General features: G+C 36.2%; 1 protein-coding gene across 4 annotated transcripts in view; it reads right to left on the bottom strand.

The window, feature by feature from the left end:
* The window catches only part of SPOPL (speckle type BTB/POZ protein like), a 78,228-nt gene that overhangs the window by 55,949 nt on the left and 6,075 nt on the right, over positions 1–16,204 (bottom strand). The window contains exon 2 of one of the 4 annotated variants that reach the window (XM_045479676.1): positions 14,996–15,076. The exons of the other annotated variants lie outside the window; for them this stretch is intronic. The gene's annotated coding sequence lies outside the window, so the exon portion shown is untranslated. The remainder of the gene's footprint in view (positions 1–14,995; positions 15,077–16,204) is intronic. 4 annotated transcript variants of the gene reach the window in all.

The raw sequence follows: 16,204 nt of genomic DNA, 5'->3' as shown, positions 1-16,204 counted from the left end.
ATCAAGAGTCAGACCCTTAACCGACTAAGCTACCCAGGCATCCCAAAGCACCAACACTTTTTTTGGTCTGTCCATCTTAATTGCCACCTCTTCTGCAAAACTTTTACTAATCAATCTATAACCCCACACCATTTTTCTCAGTATAATGAATTACTACTCTCTAGCTACTCAAGTACTTTTATAACCAATGCCTCTTGCACAAAATAAAATTTATTGTAGTTATTAGTACAATAATCCCTAAGGTTTAACTTCACACTTTAGAACTTTACTCTTACACATATTATCTCATTTGATCCTCTAAACAACCCTGTGAAGTAGTTACTTCTATTTTACAGACAAGGAAACTAAAACACGGAAGTAATGTGATCTAAGGTCATACAGTTAAGAAACAACAACAAATTATAGCCAGTTAGTCACAATTGAATATGAGTTTTAATTGACAATACTACAATTTTTCTAACTGATCAAATATGTTAAACTCCTTGAGATTACTATATTTTCACATTTATGTAACCAATGGCCTCATAAAGAAGACAGCAGATAGTAAGCAAAGATACACTGACTGGATTTGAAGTTAACTACTGGAAAAGTATATATTTCCTAGCAGTGTATAGCTTAATGCCTCCTAAAAACAAAGTACCAAATATAACTTAGTATTACAAAATAATCCAGGGAACACAACTAGTGTTAAGAATTTGGTTTCTGATATTAGACTCAGGTTCAAATCCTGAAGCTGTGTGAGTTCTCCAGGCCTCAGTTTTCTTGTTTGTAAGATGATGATGATGATGATGATGATGATGATAACAATAATAATAATAGTAAAATGGTAATATCTCAACAAATGGAATAATATATGATAACCACCTCAAATAACTGGTGTATTTTTTTTTAATTTTTTGAAATGTTTATTTTTGAGAGAGAGAGAGAGAGAGAGAGAGAGAGAGAGAGAGACGGAGTGTGAGGAGGGGAGGGACAGACAGAGAGGGAGACACAGAATCTGAAGCAGGCTCTAGTATCTGAGCTGTCAGCACAGAGCCCGATGTGCTGGAACCCACAAGGAGCAAGATCATGACCTGAGTTGAAGTCAGATGCTTAACTGACTGAGCCACCCAGGTGCCCCAAATAACTGGTATATTGAGTGGGAATGTATAGGAGGCACCTAGCATTGTATCCGGTACACAGAAATCACTCAATAAATTAGCTTAATGTGTATGAATATCAATATGAAACTCAAAGACAGAACTAGTTTATAAAACATGAACTATTCAGAAGAGCAGAGTGAAATTTCCTTAAATATGTATTTCAGGTTTTATTTTTGCTTTTGCAACCTTTATCACTTGGCTCTCCAACAAGTATTACATCAGCTATTAACACTGTTGCTCTCACATTGCTTATCTCTAACAGCTTCCATCTCCCTTTTAATGCAAGAAATGTGGAGGTATAGTTGGAAAAAGACAGACTGATGTCCAAATGTCTCTTAGGAATTATGTAACATTTAAGGGAACTTTCTGGAGGAATGAAAATGATCAGTATCTTGATGGGGCTGTTGTTATATAGGTGAATATATCTGTCAAAACTCATTGAAATATAGCTCGAAGACCTACATAAAAGACAATACAAATTAAAAAACAAACAAACCAGGACTTATAACCCTTGAATAAGTTACTTTCATTTTCTGGCCCTTAGCTTTCTCATCTTCAGAAAGGGAATAATTTCTTTACTCAGAAAGATTTTAGTGACTATGAAAGGAGATAAGGGCTATAAAGTACTTACAGTAGTTTCTGCACAGTAGTTGCCAATTCTGGATCCACTAAAATTAACCCTAGACCAGACATTTTTCAAATTTATCTAAGTCTTAAAACGTTTATCCAAAATAAAAGCTATAATATCTCCTCTTCCCTTTTCCTACTTTCACCCCAACCTCATTTGATTGAAGTTTTTACCCCCCATTGGGTTTTGTTTTCATTTTTTGCAAAATCATAATGGAATCTTTTGCTTTCATATTTTTCCTCCTGCTCATTTAGAGGATCAAAAATGTTTACCTTAAATAACTGAAGACTTCTTTACCCAACTTGCCCAAAGTTAATCAATCTGCTACAATTCCTTCCTCCAAGAGATTAATGCTCCAATGCCAGGAAATGACACAGTAACCCATTGCTAATCTCATTGCTAGAGATTAGAATTGTAATAATTGCTTAAAGATCTGAAAGATACACATCAATTGTGCAATGTCCTATCAACCTCTAAAAGAACAGTCCCCCAAATATATTAACTACCCTTAATAACCCATTAAGAAACTACCATCCACTGATTTATGTAAAGTTATATAATTCATTTCCCATATTACCACTTCAAATACAAACATGTCTAATTAAAATGGGGTAATTAACTCCATTCTTTGAAAATATGATTGTGTTAACGTAACTGTTCCTTTTTACTAGTTTTCAAATCATTTCTTTAAAGTGTCTAAGCAACACTTTGTTCTAGGATTCCAGGGCACTGGAACAATTTCACACTCGCCCAGCATTTATTGAACAAACATTTATGAAGTATGTAAACAGGCTGGGCGCTGGAGCAACAAACATAAGGTCAGAGAGGAAAATACTTAACTAAAGCACATAAAATAGAACTGCTAAAATAAGGTCCTTTCTTACACCTGCGAAGAATCTAGAAAAAGGGAGTTGAGAGTAAAGTTCTTCTGATTTCATGCTGTTGCTTCCAGACCACTTTTATAACCTTTTGCCAAAACTGCAGGACAACTGCATGAGTCCAATGCTACATTCTCTTACTCTCTTCTCCCTTCTATCATCTTCTTGCACCTCTTGCAGTTAGGTTCCTTTATGGAGGACTTCAACACTTGTCTCCATGTCTCCTCTGCAGTTCCTGCCATCACCTTAGATAGCTGCACTCCTCTGGACTTCCAATCTACCAGCAGCAGAGTTCCTTAGGATCTTAGCCACTTGAAATTTTAGCAATCTTTTTCAAAGATTCTGACTTGGAACTTACCTAAAATATAAAATAGCTTGAGCAACTATGAAAATAAACTTCAGGATATCATTTTTATAACAGAACTAATTCCCATCTGTCACCAATTTAATCCCCCAATACTTCTTATTAACAACACTTCATTGAGACCTTCCCATTCTTAAGACATTTTGACTTCACTTCCTTCTTTATCAAACTCAAACCCTCAATGCCCCCACTTCAAACACTCTCCAGCAAACATGCTTAACATTTCACTCCTTTGTTCTTTTACTACAACAATTCTGTAAACCCTCCACTCCATGTCAATCTAACTACCCACTGTTCCTTTATTTGGGTTTCTGAGCAATGGTGTAAAAAATCTTCATAGGCAAAAGAGTAGTTTCTTAACTGGATGCTTTCATTAAATACATATTTCTATTTTTAACTCTCTGTTGTCAAAAGGGTTTGTTGTGAAAGAAGTCTTCCAATTAATGATATAATTAAATTAAATTAAGCTGAATTAGAAATTCAGCTCCTCAAGTTGTACTAGACTCATTTTAAGTGCTAAATAGACAAAAGTGGCTAGTGGCTATCATAATGGAAAGTGGAGATTATGGAACATTGCCACCATTGCACAAAGCTTTATTAAACATTGCTGCTCTACACATTCCATGGCAAGATTACTCAGTCACTATTCCAGCTCATATAACCTATAATTTCCCACTATATATTGCATTCCTTTCGACTTTACTCTTGCAAGCTATAGCACCAACCATGGAACAGGCTGGTACCTAAAGTGGTCAATAAGGGCAGTGGCATCATAACTATCTCTTACCATCACCTAAGACCAAATGGAGTTTGTTGCCCCAGTTATTTGTGTCCCAGCCCACTTAAAAAAAAAAAAAAATTATTGTGTTTATTTTGAGAGAGAGAGAGAGACAGAAACTGAGTGTGAGCGGGAGAGGGGCAGGAAGAGAGGGAGACACAGAATCTGAAGCAGACTTCAGACTCTGAGCTGTCCGCACAGAGCCCAACATGAGGCATGAACCCACAAGCCATGAGATCATGACCTGAGCCAAAGTCAGACACTCAACTGACTGAGCCATCCATGTTCCAGCCCACTTCTAATCATGGAAATCCCCATCCTGATACTGTCATTAAAGGAAGGTGTTAGTTACACTTTATCTGAGAAGGGTTAGAAAAAAAGAGGCATACTCATTAAACTCCTTTCATATTTTGTTACCTGTTAAAGGCAGAACTCATTATTGCACATGCATCTCACATATTACTAGACTAGAGCATGGCAGCAGCTGGAGTAAAACTTCCGTAAGATAAGAGAAAATACACTTTTGGAACCTTTTAGTTATTAAAATCTAGGTGAAAAATTGGCAAAATAGCATGCCTTAGGATAAAGGGTAATAGGAATTTTTATGTCTACATCATTATACCCTGCATGCCCATCACCATTAAAATGACTTCATTTTCCTTAAAGAAAAATATTCTTGGGGCACCTGGGTGGCTCAGTCAGTTAAGCATCTAACTTTGGCTCAGGTTATGATCTCATGGTTTGTGAGTCTGAGCCCTGCATGGGGCTCTGCACTGACAGTGCAAGGACTGCTTGGGATTCTCACCACCCCCCCGCCCCCACCGTCTCTGCCCCTCCCCCACTAGTTCTTTCTCTCTCAAAACAAATTGTCAAAATAAATAAAATTTTAAAAAAATTTAAAGAAAAACATTTTTGTGGGGCCTGGGTGGCTCAGTTGGTTAAGCAACCGACTTTGGCTCAGGTCATGATCTCAAGGTTCATAGGTTTGTGCCCCGATTAAGCTCTGCAGCTAGGAGGCTGGAGCCTGCTTTGGATTGTGTCTCCCGCTCACTCTCTGTCCCTCCCTGCTCAAGCTCAGTCTCTCTGTCTCAAAAATAAACATTAAAAATTTAAAGAAAAACATTTTTTTGAAGAAAAACATTTCACAAAGCTGTCTGGTTTTCAAGAAAAAAAAAGAAATAAAAAGAAGTCAAAAAGAAAAGAGAAATAAATACAGCAAAATGATCTATGAAGAACAACGTGTTAGGAAATCCTGGGTTTTAAGCCAGTCTTTTCTGAAATGATGTAGTACATGGTTGAACTGGACTTAATAAAAGGAGATTATTGCCATCCACTTACCAGCCCTACCTCTCTCACAAGGAAATGCTTTGCAAAATAAACTAAATCACTCTTGTACCTCATGGGAACACTCTAAGGACATGAATGCCATCTCAGCTCTTCTGATGAGCTAATAATTCCAAGGTTCTTATGACTAGCAATAATCAGTAACTACTTAAGAACATGTAGAGCACAAGTATTTACCAAAGGCTGCTCTACCCAGGAACAGTATTTTGCAGCAGTAAGAAATGAAGTCAGATATAAAATATAAGCTATAGTAGTACCTGGCTGGCTTAATCAGTTCAGCCTGAGACTTGATCTCAGGGTCATGAATTCAAGCCCCACATTGGGTATGGAGCCTACTTAATTTAAAAAAAAAAAAAAGAAAAAAAAAAGAAAAAAAAATATATATTAGCTATAAAAAGGCAAATAAAAAAAGTCATATGAAAATGTTAAAAAGGGAAAAGTACCTTATCGGCAGTCACTTGAGTCTATGTGTGTCTTAATAGAAGAAATCAAAACAACTAATTAACAACAAAAGGTGCAGGAATGGCATTTCCCTACATATAATTCTAAAATGGTCTATACTCAGTGAGGAATAACCACAATCGTAATACTGAAAAGGATACACAAGAGGAAATAAGTTTCTGAATCCTTGGTTTTCACTATTTTATTCAATAATGAAAAATATATTAGTAACACTGCCTTCTCTTGACACAAGAAAAAATTCCATACATAATAAGAAATTAAATATAAAACAGCATACAGCATGCTGTGGGCATATGGTTAAAATTTTCTCAATTTTCAAGATCTGAAAGCTGAGTAAGCTCTGCTGTGTAGACAATGTTTCCCTTATTTAAGGGGTAGCAAAACCTCACACACACACACAAATGAACTTACACAACCTACAATCTGGGTAGACAGTCAAGTAAGAGCAAGAGCATTCCAGCATTATGTAATGAGAGCTTTGAGCCAATGTTGCAGACTCATTCAATAAACTAGCCTACAAAACTTTTCATCAGCTTGCAAAATCTTAAAACCATTCCCATGTTTAGCAATAGTTAGGGAGAAATGCGCCATCTGTCAGAAAGTCAGTGAACTATATAGTGAAGCTATCATTTTCATGACAGACTCATTTTCCTTAAATTATACTTAAATTTGTTTTATATTCAGCATCTTATCAACTGACAAGGCAGCCAGAATCATCTGATGGGTTTTGTAAAAATAAACATGTCTCTATTCCACTTTTCCTGGGTGTGCATGTGGGAGGGGTATGTGGTACGAGTGGAGAAAGGAATCATGCTTATTTTGAAAAACTAGCTTATCCACAATGCAATACCACTTTACAACCACCAGAATGGCTAAATAAATGAAACAATATCAAGCAAATGTTACAGAGTATGTGGGACAAATGGAACTCTCATTCACTACTGATGAGAATATAAATTGACACAACCACTTTGGAAAACACTGGATAATACATACTAAACCTGAACACAAGCACACACCATGATGTAAACAGTTTCACTACAAGGAACATAACCCACAGAAATACATATGCAGCAGCAAAAGACACACACAAGAATATTTTATAGGAGCACTATTCACTGTAGCTCAAAACTGGAAACAACCTGTATGTTCACTAACAGAACGGATAACTTATGGTGTATACAGTCATACAATGGGACAGAATACTACAGAACAATGAGAATGAGTAAGCTATGCTACGCACTACATGAATGAATCATAGAGAAAGAAATATTTTGGATAAGAAGCAAGGCATAAAGGTGTACATGCTGTATGATGCTGTATGCATGTCTTCAAATGGATATTAAACTTCAGTAAAAATTTACCTAAAATTAAAAAAAACAACAACGAATATTTAATAAATAAATAAGCAGCTTGACGCCTGGATGTCTGCAATAAAATCCTGTACTCAGGGCCATGTTACCTCCAGTCTAAAACTGGGACAGAACACTTTTAAAATCTTCCTTCTTGCTCACTTAAAAACATTTTTATATTAAAACAAAGAATGCTGTATTAAGGTAACAGAATGCAAGAGTCAAATCCTTTTTAGAAGAAAACACTAAAAGTTGGACAAAATGTTAACACCAAAGCTCTCCCCCACTCCACCATTACCTGGACCACTCAGATCTTCACCTCCCTTCCATCAGCCAAGAGGTCACTCTTCTGCCAAACATTTAGAACATTTGAAAAGTAATGACCTACCCTAGCAGGGTAGTCATGAGGATTAAAATAAAGAGTGCATATACAGTTTGCAGCACAGTGCCTAAACACTCAATGGCTAGACAGTTTTAATAAATTCGAAGTAATGAAGCTTACAGGTCAAGGGCTATTTCCAATGCATCACTGTAAACACAGAACCTGACATTCAACAGTTGGTCAATAACTCTTTGTGGAATAAATGAATGATGTACGCTCAAAACAAAAAATAAAAACAAAGCGAAAGTGAGAATGAGAAAAATCAAGAAGTTCAAAGGAAGGTCTTAACCTATTTTTTTAAATGTTTGTTTATTTTTGAAAGAGAGAGAGAGAGACAGAGAGAGAGAGACAGAGAGAAAACGAGCAGGCGTGGGCCAGAGAGGGAGACAGGCTCTGTACTGAAGTGAGCTCTGTGCTGACAGCAGAGAACCTGGTGCAAGGCTCAAACTCATGAACCATGAGATCATGAACTGAGCCAAAGTCAAATGTTTAACCAGCTGAGTCACCCAGGGGTCCCTTAACTTACTTTTATTATTAAAGTATACGATAAGATTTTATATCTCAATGAACCAACAAATCATCAACATATGAAACCATCAAAGTAAACAAAAACTACCTCGGTATTATTTTTACTCCATATACTTCACAATGCGGAAGTAGGATGTTTTAACTAAAATTAAAACATGGTTCTTTAGTTTGAAACCCTTTAAAAATATTTCTGAATGAATTCCTTATGAGGTTGACAGGAATCATAAGTATATCACAGGTTATTTTCAAGACATCCATCATAGCATGTCAGTATTCTGAGTAACTATGTCACAACACAGTTGAAAGGAGATTTCAGCTGAAACTCTATACAGTATTATTTTTATGAAAATAGAAATGTAATTTAGATATCAAAGTTGTCAAGACTGCTATCTTACATTAGTTTTAAAAGACAAATCAACAATACTTTATCTTCATTGTGTGCCCAAAATACCAAAGACCCATTTGATAAGGCCCCTTTTCCCTATCTTTTAAGCAAATCATCTACTTATCCTACATCAAAAATAGCAATATTGTTCCTAATTAACCAACATTTACACATGTAATTATGTAAAAAGCACTATTCTAAACGTAAATGTAACTCATTTACTAACTCATTTACTACTTACTTACAACTCTTTCAAATGATAAGTACTGTTTCATTTCCATTTTATAGACAGGAACATTGAGGCAGAGATGGTAAGTAACTACTTAAATTCACAAAGTTGTTAAATAGCAGTCTGGATTCATGCTCTTAACCACTGTGCTATGCTGCTTAGAGAGCTCTGAAGTAAAGCAGAATTTTAGAATTCTAGAGTGTAGCAGAATTTTAGAATTCAGAAAGCTTTGAGGTAAAGCAGGATAAATTTTCATCTCATTTTGGGAGGTTAGTATATTGAGGATCTTGGGTGCTAATCATAAAATGAGGCAGTATTAATGCCACATTTCATTAAATCTAAGATGCCCATTTTTCCCCCCGTATTTCAACATTTCTAAAGTTGATGGCATTTTACAATTATAATTGATAGTGTTCTCTCTCTCTCTGGGGTACAAAATAATATTGCATCTGGTAATTGATGGTAAGTACAATTCAAAGCCTTATAGTATTACCCGTACCTAATGGCATAAAATACCTAATGTACTTGACATAATGTCTGATAAAAGTTCGGTAAAAAAGGGAAGTTCTGGGGGCGCCTGGGTGGCTCAGTTGGTTAAGAGTCTGACTTTGGCTCAATCATGATCTCACCATCCATGAGTGCGAACCCTGCTGTCAGGGTCTGTGCTGACAGCTCACAGCCTGGAGCCTGCTTTGGATTCTGTGTTTCCCTCTCTCTCTCTCTGTCCCTCCCCTGCTGGTTCCCTCTCTCTCTCTCTCTCTGTCTCAAAAATAAACATTAAAAAAAAAAAGTTTTCAAAAGGGCAGTTCTGGGGAACCTGAGTGGCTCAGTTGGTTAAGCATCCAACTCTTGGTTTAGGCTAAGGTCATAATTTCACAGTTCATGAGTTGGAACCCACATCGGGCTCTGTGCTGACAGTGCAGAGCCTGCTTGGGATTCTCTCTCCCTATATCTCTGCCCCTCTCCCGCTCTCTCTCTAATTAAATAAATAAAATTTAAAAAAGGGGGGGCAGTTCTTCCCTGTAAACCAAAATGATCTATGAAAAAATTCCATGTAAGAATACCTTTACACCATAGTAAGTTGTCAGTTTCTCATATCTGTGTTCAAATAAACTTGGTTATACTTTGCTAGGAAAAAATACTGGCTTCATTAGACAATTTGATGATGAAACTTTTGATAAGGGACTTGCAATAGGGAAGAGCAGACAAAAAATAATGGCGAAAATAAAGACACCTGAGAAAATAAAAATCATCAAGAATAAAGCATAAACCAAGATATTCCCAAACACCATTTGATTCAAGCCAGTTCTCAAATGCCATTGATAAAATGCTCACATAAAAAAAAAAAAAAAACAAAACAAAACATTTCAAGTTTTAAATAATACATTTTGAATGCAATGAGAAATGACCAATCCAGTTAGTGTATGCCCACACTCCACTTGAGATCTAACAAAACTGGGAATACTAAACTTGAAGCTCAACTGCCATTTTAGTTAAAAAAGGTTTAAACTGATCCTAATTGGGGGCGCCCGGGTGGCTCAGTCGGTTAAGCGTCCGACTTCAGTCATGATCTCACAGTTCGTGGGTTCGAGCCCCGCGTCAGGCTCTGTGCTGACAGCTCAGAGCCTGGACCCTGCTTTGGATTCTGTGTCTCCCTCTCTCTCTGACCCTCCCCTGCTCATGCTCTGTCTCTCTCTGTCTCAAAAATAAATGAAACATTAAAAAAAAATTAAAAAAAAAATAAACTGATCCTAATTGCTACCAAAATTTTAATTAAATTAAAATAAATTAACTTATTTGGAAGCTTCCTGTGTTGATACGTGCCTTCACAATTTCAGAATGAATTTATATTCAATAATGGTTTTGTGGATTTGTTTTTGTTTTTTACTTACATGATAAAAACTATTTACCTTTCAGGGGAATTTCCCACTAAAACACCAAAAATTATAACCAAATTACAAGTGAAAAAAGTGCCTTGAGTCAATTGCACTCTTTACCTTGAAAAAAAAAAAAAAAAAAGAAAAGAAAAAGAAAAATCACTTAATTCCCTTGGGAGGGGGAGTGAGAGAAGCACAAACGCATCTACACAATAGAAAACTGTTAAATTTGCTTCAAAAAATATACCGAGAGAGGAAACAATGATTCCTTCTTTGCTAACAAATCTCTAGTATTTTAAAAGCATCATACTACTTTTCAGTCATACTACAACCTTTGAGATCTTACACTACTTAATAGGAGAGTAAACATCTCTTTTTAAATCGTCATTCCTGATTATTTTTATTCCTGTATCGAACAAAGAATGAAAACAAATATGACAACCTCAAGGGAAGATTTTCTAAGCATATTCATATTGTACAGATAAATTACTCCCATTATATGTTAGTTCTAGGTATATAAACAACCTACCCCAACTATGGTCTAAGGTAATGCAATTTTATATTTGTAGACAATTTTTTTTAATCTATCTTTTACCTACGTAAAGTTTTGTTTCACATACAGTAGTTATAGAAAATAATTCAGAACATAATACTAATAATTATTCTGTCCCCCTAGAACATGTAGGCAAGTCTGAAGAAGGCAAGAAAGAGAAGCTCTACACATGTACATAAATAAAAGCCCTGAAAAAGTACACCTGTAAGAACCATCGTAATATATAAAAAATATACAGTTGTTTTACAAGAATTCAGTAAGATTTAAAGAACTAAAAACCAGGGAGAAGGCAAGAGCAAAAGATACTAAAGCCAGTAAGAACAACAAAAACAAACTTAGAGTTACAATTTTCTTTAAAAAATTTGTTTAAAAAGTTACAATTTTCTTAATACAAAATTTAAGCAAGGCTGCTCAGCAGATTAGAATAGCAACATTTTGGGTGGCTCAGTTGGTTAAGAGTCTGCTGATTTCAGCTCAGGTCATGATCTCAGCTCATGAGTTCAAGCCCCATATCGGGCTCTATGCTGACAGCGTGGAACCTGCTTGGGGATTCTCTCTCTCTGACCCTTCCTCGTTCAAGCTGTCTCTCTCAAAATAAATAAATAAACTTAAAAAAAAAAAAAGGCAACATTTCTACAATAACTCACTGAATTCAGAAGAAAGTTTCGATAAAGCCCATTCCCCTCTTATTTTAAAGCAGGTGAATTCTAGGGGTGCCTGTCAGGTTTGGTTGATTAAGCAACCGACTCCTGATTTTGGCTCAGGTCATGATCTCACGGTTCCTGAGTTTGAGTCCCGCGTTGGACTCTGCAGTGACAGCACAGAACCTGCTTTGGGTTCTTTCTCTTCCTCCTCTCTGCCCCCTCACCCTGCTCATGCACTCTCTCTCTCCCTCTCTCACGATAAATAAATAAACATAAGCAGATGAACTCTAGAATATTTACTGTGTTTTTAAAATCCATTTAACATCATTTTCCCTTTTAATACACTATTTTCTAAGAGACTGATCTTGTCAATTAGGTTTGGCCTATTGCAGTATTTTTCAGAAAGTAATCCCTGCAATTAAACTGTGTCCTCCTCTGGCGCAAGAGGGTAAATCCAGAGACATTTAGACAACTACCTAAAATAGTATTTATGGCCTCAGGGTACTGTTTCTGAGTCCAAAAGCACCATCATTGACCATATACCTGAGGTTTGGTAGCAAACTCTTAGCAATTCTTACCAAGGCCTTCATTTTCAATTCTCTACATTTGAGAAAAAGTTATACATATAAAATTTCTCCTGTAAAAAAAAATCACTAAACCATAACAGATATTTAAGTTACACTATCAATTACTTAATGATTCTATAACATATAAAATATAAAGCTAACCAGTAAAAATAAAACATCACCTTGGACAATAAATGCTACAACAAAGATCATCTTTAATTTTTGAAGATAATCAGCAGATATCCCCATGTTTGGTGCCTACATGGGTGGTAATAATATTAATCAAAATGGCAAACAGAAAGAGGTATACAAGTTCAAGAAAAGAACTTCTGAATGGCACAGTCAAGCTCTCTAACCTATGATGTACATGCTAGAGCCACAATTCCTTGACTTTGCATGCTTCCAAAATACCTATCATTTCTTTGAACCCCTCACCACTGCATTGCCCTCTCCACCTCTCTACTTGTCTTTCAGAAACACTCTGCTCAAGTGTCATTCTCCTAAGAAAGCCTTCTCTGATGCTACTTCTCTGTGCTTCCAAGGTAACCTGAATAAGCTGCAACGACAGCACTGATCACACTATAACAATATTTAACTGTCCATTTCCCCTAGTTTCTGAAGTGTAATTGCATTTCTAAAAGTTTAGTATTCAATGCCTAATAGTACTTAAAAAGCATATTCTGTTGGAATATGCTCTGAATAAATGAGCTGTAGAAAGAATGTGAGATACTTATAGAACATCTAGATGGTGATAAATGGAAACACGGGTCTGAAGTGAGGAAGAAAGATGGCTCATGCTATAAATATAATTTTATCCTAAATTTAGGACTGTTGCTTTGGCAGATTAAAACAAATTCATCACCAACTAGTTTATGGATGGACAACTACTGAGAAATATAAAATTTTCATGTTGTTCAATCAAAAGTGTACTTTTTAGTTACCAACTTAATTGATTTCTCAGCTTGATTCTATACAGTTGACATAGTTGATTACCCACTCCTTTCTTTCTCAAATAGTCTCCTGCCTTGGGGTAAATTTTTTTCCCAACTCTGGTTACATCTTCTCAGTGTCCTTTGTTCCATTATTTTCTCCCTGATGTTTCATGTTGAAGATTCATAGGGGACTACTATATTCCTTTATTACCTCTCTCCCTAGGGAATCTCATCCCCCACTGCCCACACTAAGATATTAATTGTAAGCCATACATTAACAATTCCCAACTGAACTATCATCAATACTCTCTCTACTTCCCAGAAACAAATAAACAAGAAACTGCTCATCTCCCCAGTATTCCCCATGTTAGGCACAAAAACCACCAACCCTGGAAATCTGCCTTCTCCTCCCTCCAGATCCCTTAGTCTAATTCACCACCAAATCCTATCAATTTTACTTCCCCCCAATCCAGCTACTTTCTATCACTGCCATCCTGGCAAAGGTGTGGTTTATAGACCAACACTGGTCCATGAACCATTGTTACTGGTCTGAGACAAGATAAAGACAGAAACTGAGAGAAGTATTTAGAAATATTTATACCAATTTGACACTGCCACAACATTCATTTCTGTGTCATTCATATTCTGTGCCACTAAAGTACCAGTACAGATTAGAAACCAAATCAATCCAAAACAGGTTGTTCTCCATAGAGGAGTTTGAGAAGCACTGGCCTAACTGGTCTCCCTGCATTTACGCTTGCCCTTCTCCAATCTGTCCTCCGCAGAGCCACCACGTGATATTTTATAGTAATAACGTAAGTAACTTATTCAGCCTTTTAACATTACCAAGTGGCTTCCCACTGCACTTGGGATTTAAGTACAAAATGCTTAGCAATGATTAACCATTGTGGTATGTTTTACATCACCCAGCTTCACATACTAAGGTCCAGCCCCTACAGGACTTTTCAGTTCTAAAAAGCTGAAATTGCCAACATTACTTGGGTAACTCCAGTTACTCCTTCAGGTTTAGCCTAATAGTCATTTCTTCAGAGAAGCATTCCCTGATACATTAGTGGGTTTTCATTGCTTACAATAACTTTCTTGTGTGGCAGTTATCATAATTGTGATCATTATTTTTGTAATTATCTGTTTAGTTTCTTTATGCCAATAGCTTTTGCTTCCATGAATACAGGTAGACTCCTTCGATTACCTCACCAGAGCCTAGCATGGTGCCTGGCACAGATCAGTTGTTCAATAACCTTTTCGTAAGTGAATAAAATGCAAGTATCTTCAATATCTAATCATACACAAGACTTGGGATAAGTCTGTGTACCATGCGCTTTATGAAAGTTACAACTCCTTTACTTCCCTAAACAACCTAAAAAGACAGGAAAACCTCACTGTCAAAACCCAGAAAGGTAAAGAACTTTGTGTAAAGTAACCAACAAGGAACTGGAAGATCTGAGAGACAACAAAAGGTAACAGACCACAACAATACCGTCTGGCTTCATTGCTCAGAAAGCTGTATGATTTTGTGGAAGTTAAGTAATTTCTCACTTTCTCAGGTTCCTTATTTGTGAAGTGGAGATATAATAAAGCCTTCTTCAAGGGATTGTTAGGAGGTTTAAACAAGACATTAAGTTATTCAAAACAGTGCCTGGCACAGGGTTTTATAAGTGTGATTATCATTATCTGTAATATTACCAGTGCTCTCTTATAAAATATTTTATCTGTTTACTGGCTTATTGTCTGTCAGTGCCATTCTAAAATAAATTACAAAAAAGCAGAGTTCATATTATTATTTGCTGACGGAGCTCTTCTCAGCCAGGGTTCTCTAAGAATCAAGCCCTACAGAAACTGAGTTAAATGATTATTTCCTCAGTTCTCACTCTCAAGGTAGACAGCTAGTACCATCTCAGGTACACAGGAGAGGAGTCAATTCATTACATACCTTGGATGCCTTAGGGCATTAGGGCTTGATATTCGTTGGAACTCTTGGTTCAGAAGGGCTGCTCTTATGTATCCTCAATGCCTGGCATGAAGTAAGTGCTTATTAAATATTTTTAGAATGAATGAATATATACAAAACCAAAGGAAGAGTGCTTAGCACAGAGTAGATGCTGAGTGTCAATTTTATTCCACACCTTCAAAATTCCTATAAACTTCCAAAGTCTTTCTCTAGAGAATCATGAATCATTTTTCTTGAACCAGGGCTTGTATTATTCAAAGTCAAAAATGCAGAATGTAGACAGGAGGAAAGCCAAGAGACAGAGAAACCAGTGTTGACAAAAACGATGTGGAAGATAGGTAGACTCTGGATATGTGGGGAAAAGAGTAGAGGCTATTGTAGGCCAGAGAACAGCATAAGCAAAGGCGCTGTCACTCAAAAGTTTGGAGTACATTTCATTGGTGACACAAAAAATAACTTTAAGCTATATGTGGGCAAACATCTTTATTTTGATAGTTGCATATATCACTATTTATAACAATACTAAACAGTACCTATTTGTATTTTAACTGTGTTGTTACAAAAAAAAGTATCAAGAAAATAATAATGCCCAGGAAGTAAGCAGATATGACAAAAATTGTCAGGGTTTTAAAGAGTGAGTAAAATCTGGGGAACATCAAGGCATGGTCATGTTAACAAACATAACATCTTAAGAGAGAAAAGCCACTAGTCTTTTGAATGAAGCCAACCTCATGAATAGCAATTCAATAGAAAGGACAGATGGGTGTGAACAGTTTTCAGTATTTAATTTGTAGCATACTAAAATTTTTATCAGTAAAATCCTCATTTTCCACTATGATACACCTGCTATGTATTTCAATTTCATTTATTCTCAAAACAAAGATACCTGAAGCTGGGACTGACCTGCTTGTAGCCTGGTAACTTACCTGAAAATAGGGAGCTAAAACTGCACTTTTCACACCAGAAGGAATTAATTTATACAGTAAAAGAATATGAATCATATCTACATCAAAAAAGGTGTTAGATAAAAAAGAGCAAAAAGCAGCTTTCTATTCCCACCTTCCTTCCCCCAAATTAACCTACCATTAGCCAAACCAAGTTAAGCTAAGAGATGGTAAAGAATATTTACGTGCCAGGTACTGTTGTATTTTACCTGCATTAAGTTATGCAATTATCACTACCATCTTATCA

The sequence above is a fragment of the Leopardus geoffroyi genome, chromosome C1 (genome assembly GCF_018350155.1).
Source record: "Leopardus geoffroyi isolate Oge1 chromosome C1, O.geoffroyi_Oge1_pat1.0, whole genome shotgun sequence".
Taxonomy (NCBI): Eukaryota; Metazoa; Chordata; class Mammalia; order Carnivora; family Felidae; genus Leopardus; species Leopardus geoffroyi.
This window is presented reverse-complemented; position numbering and strand designations above follow the sequence as displayed.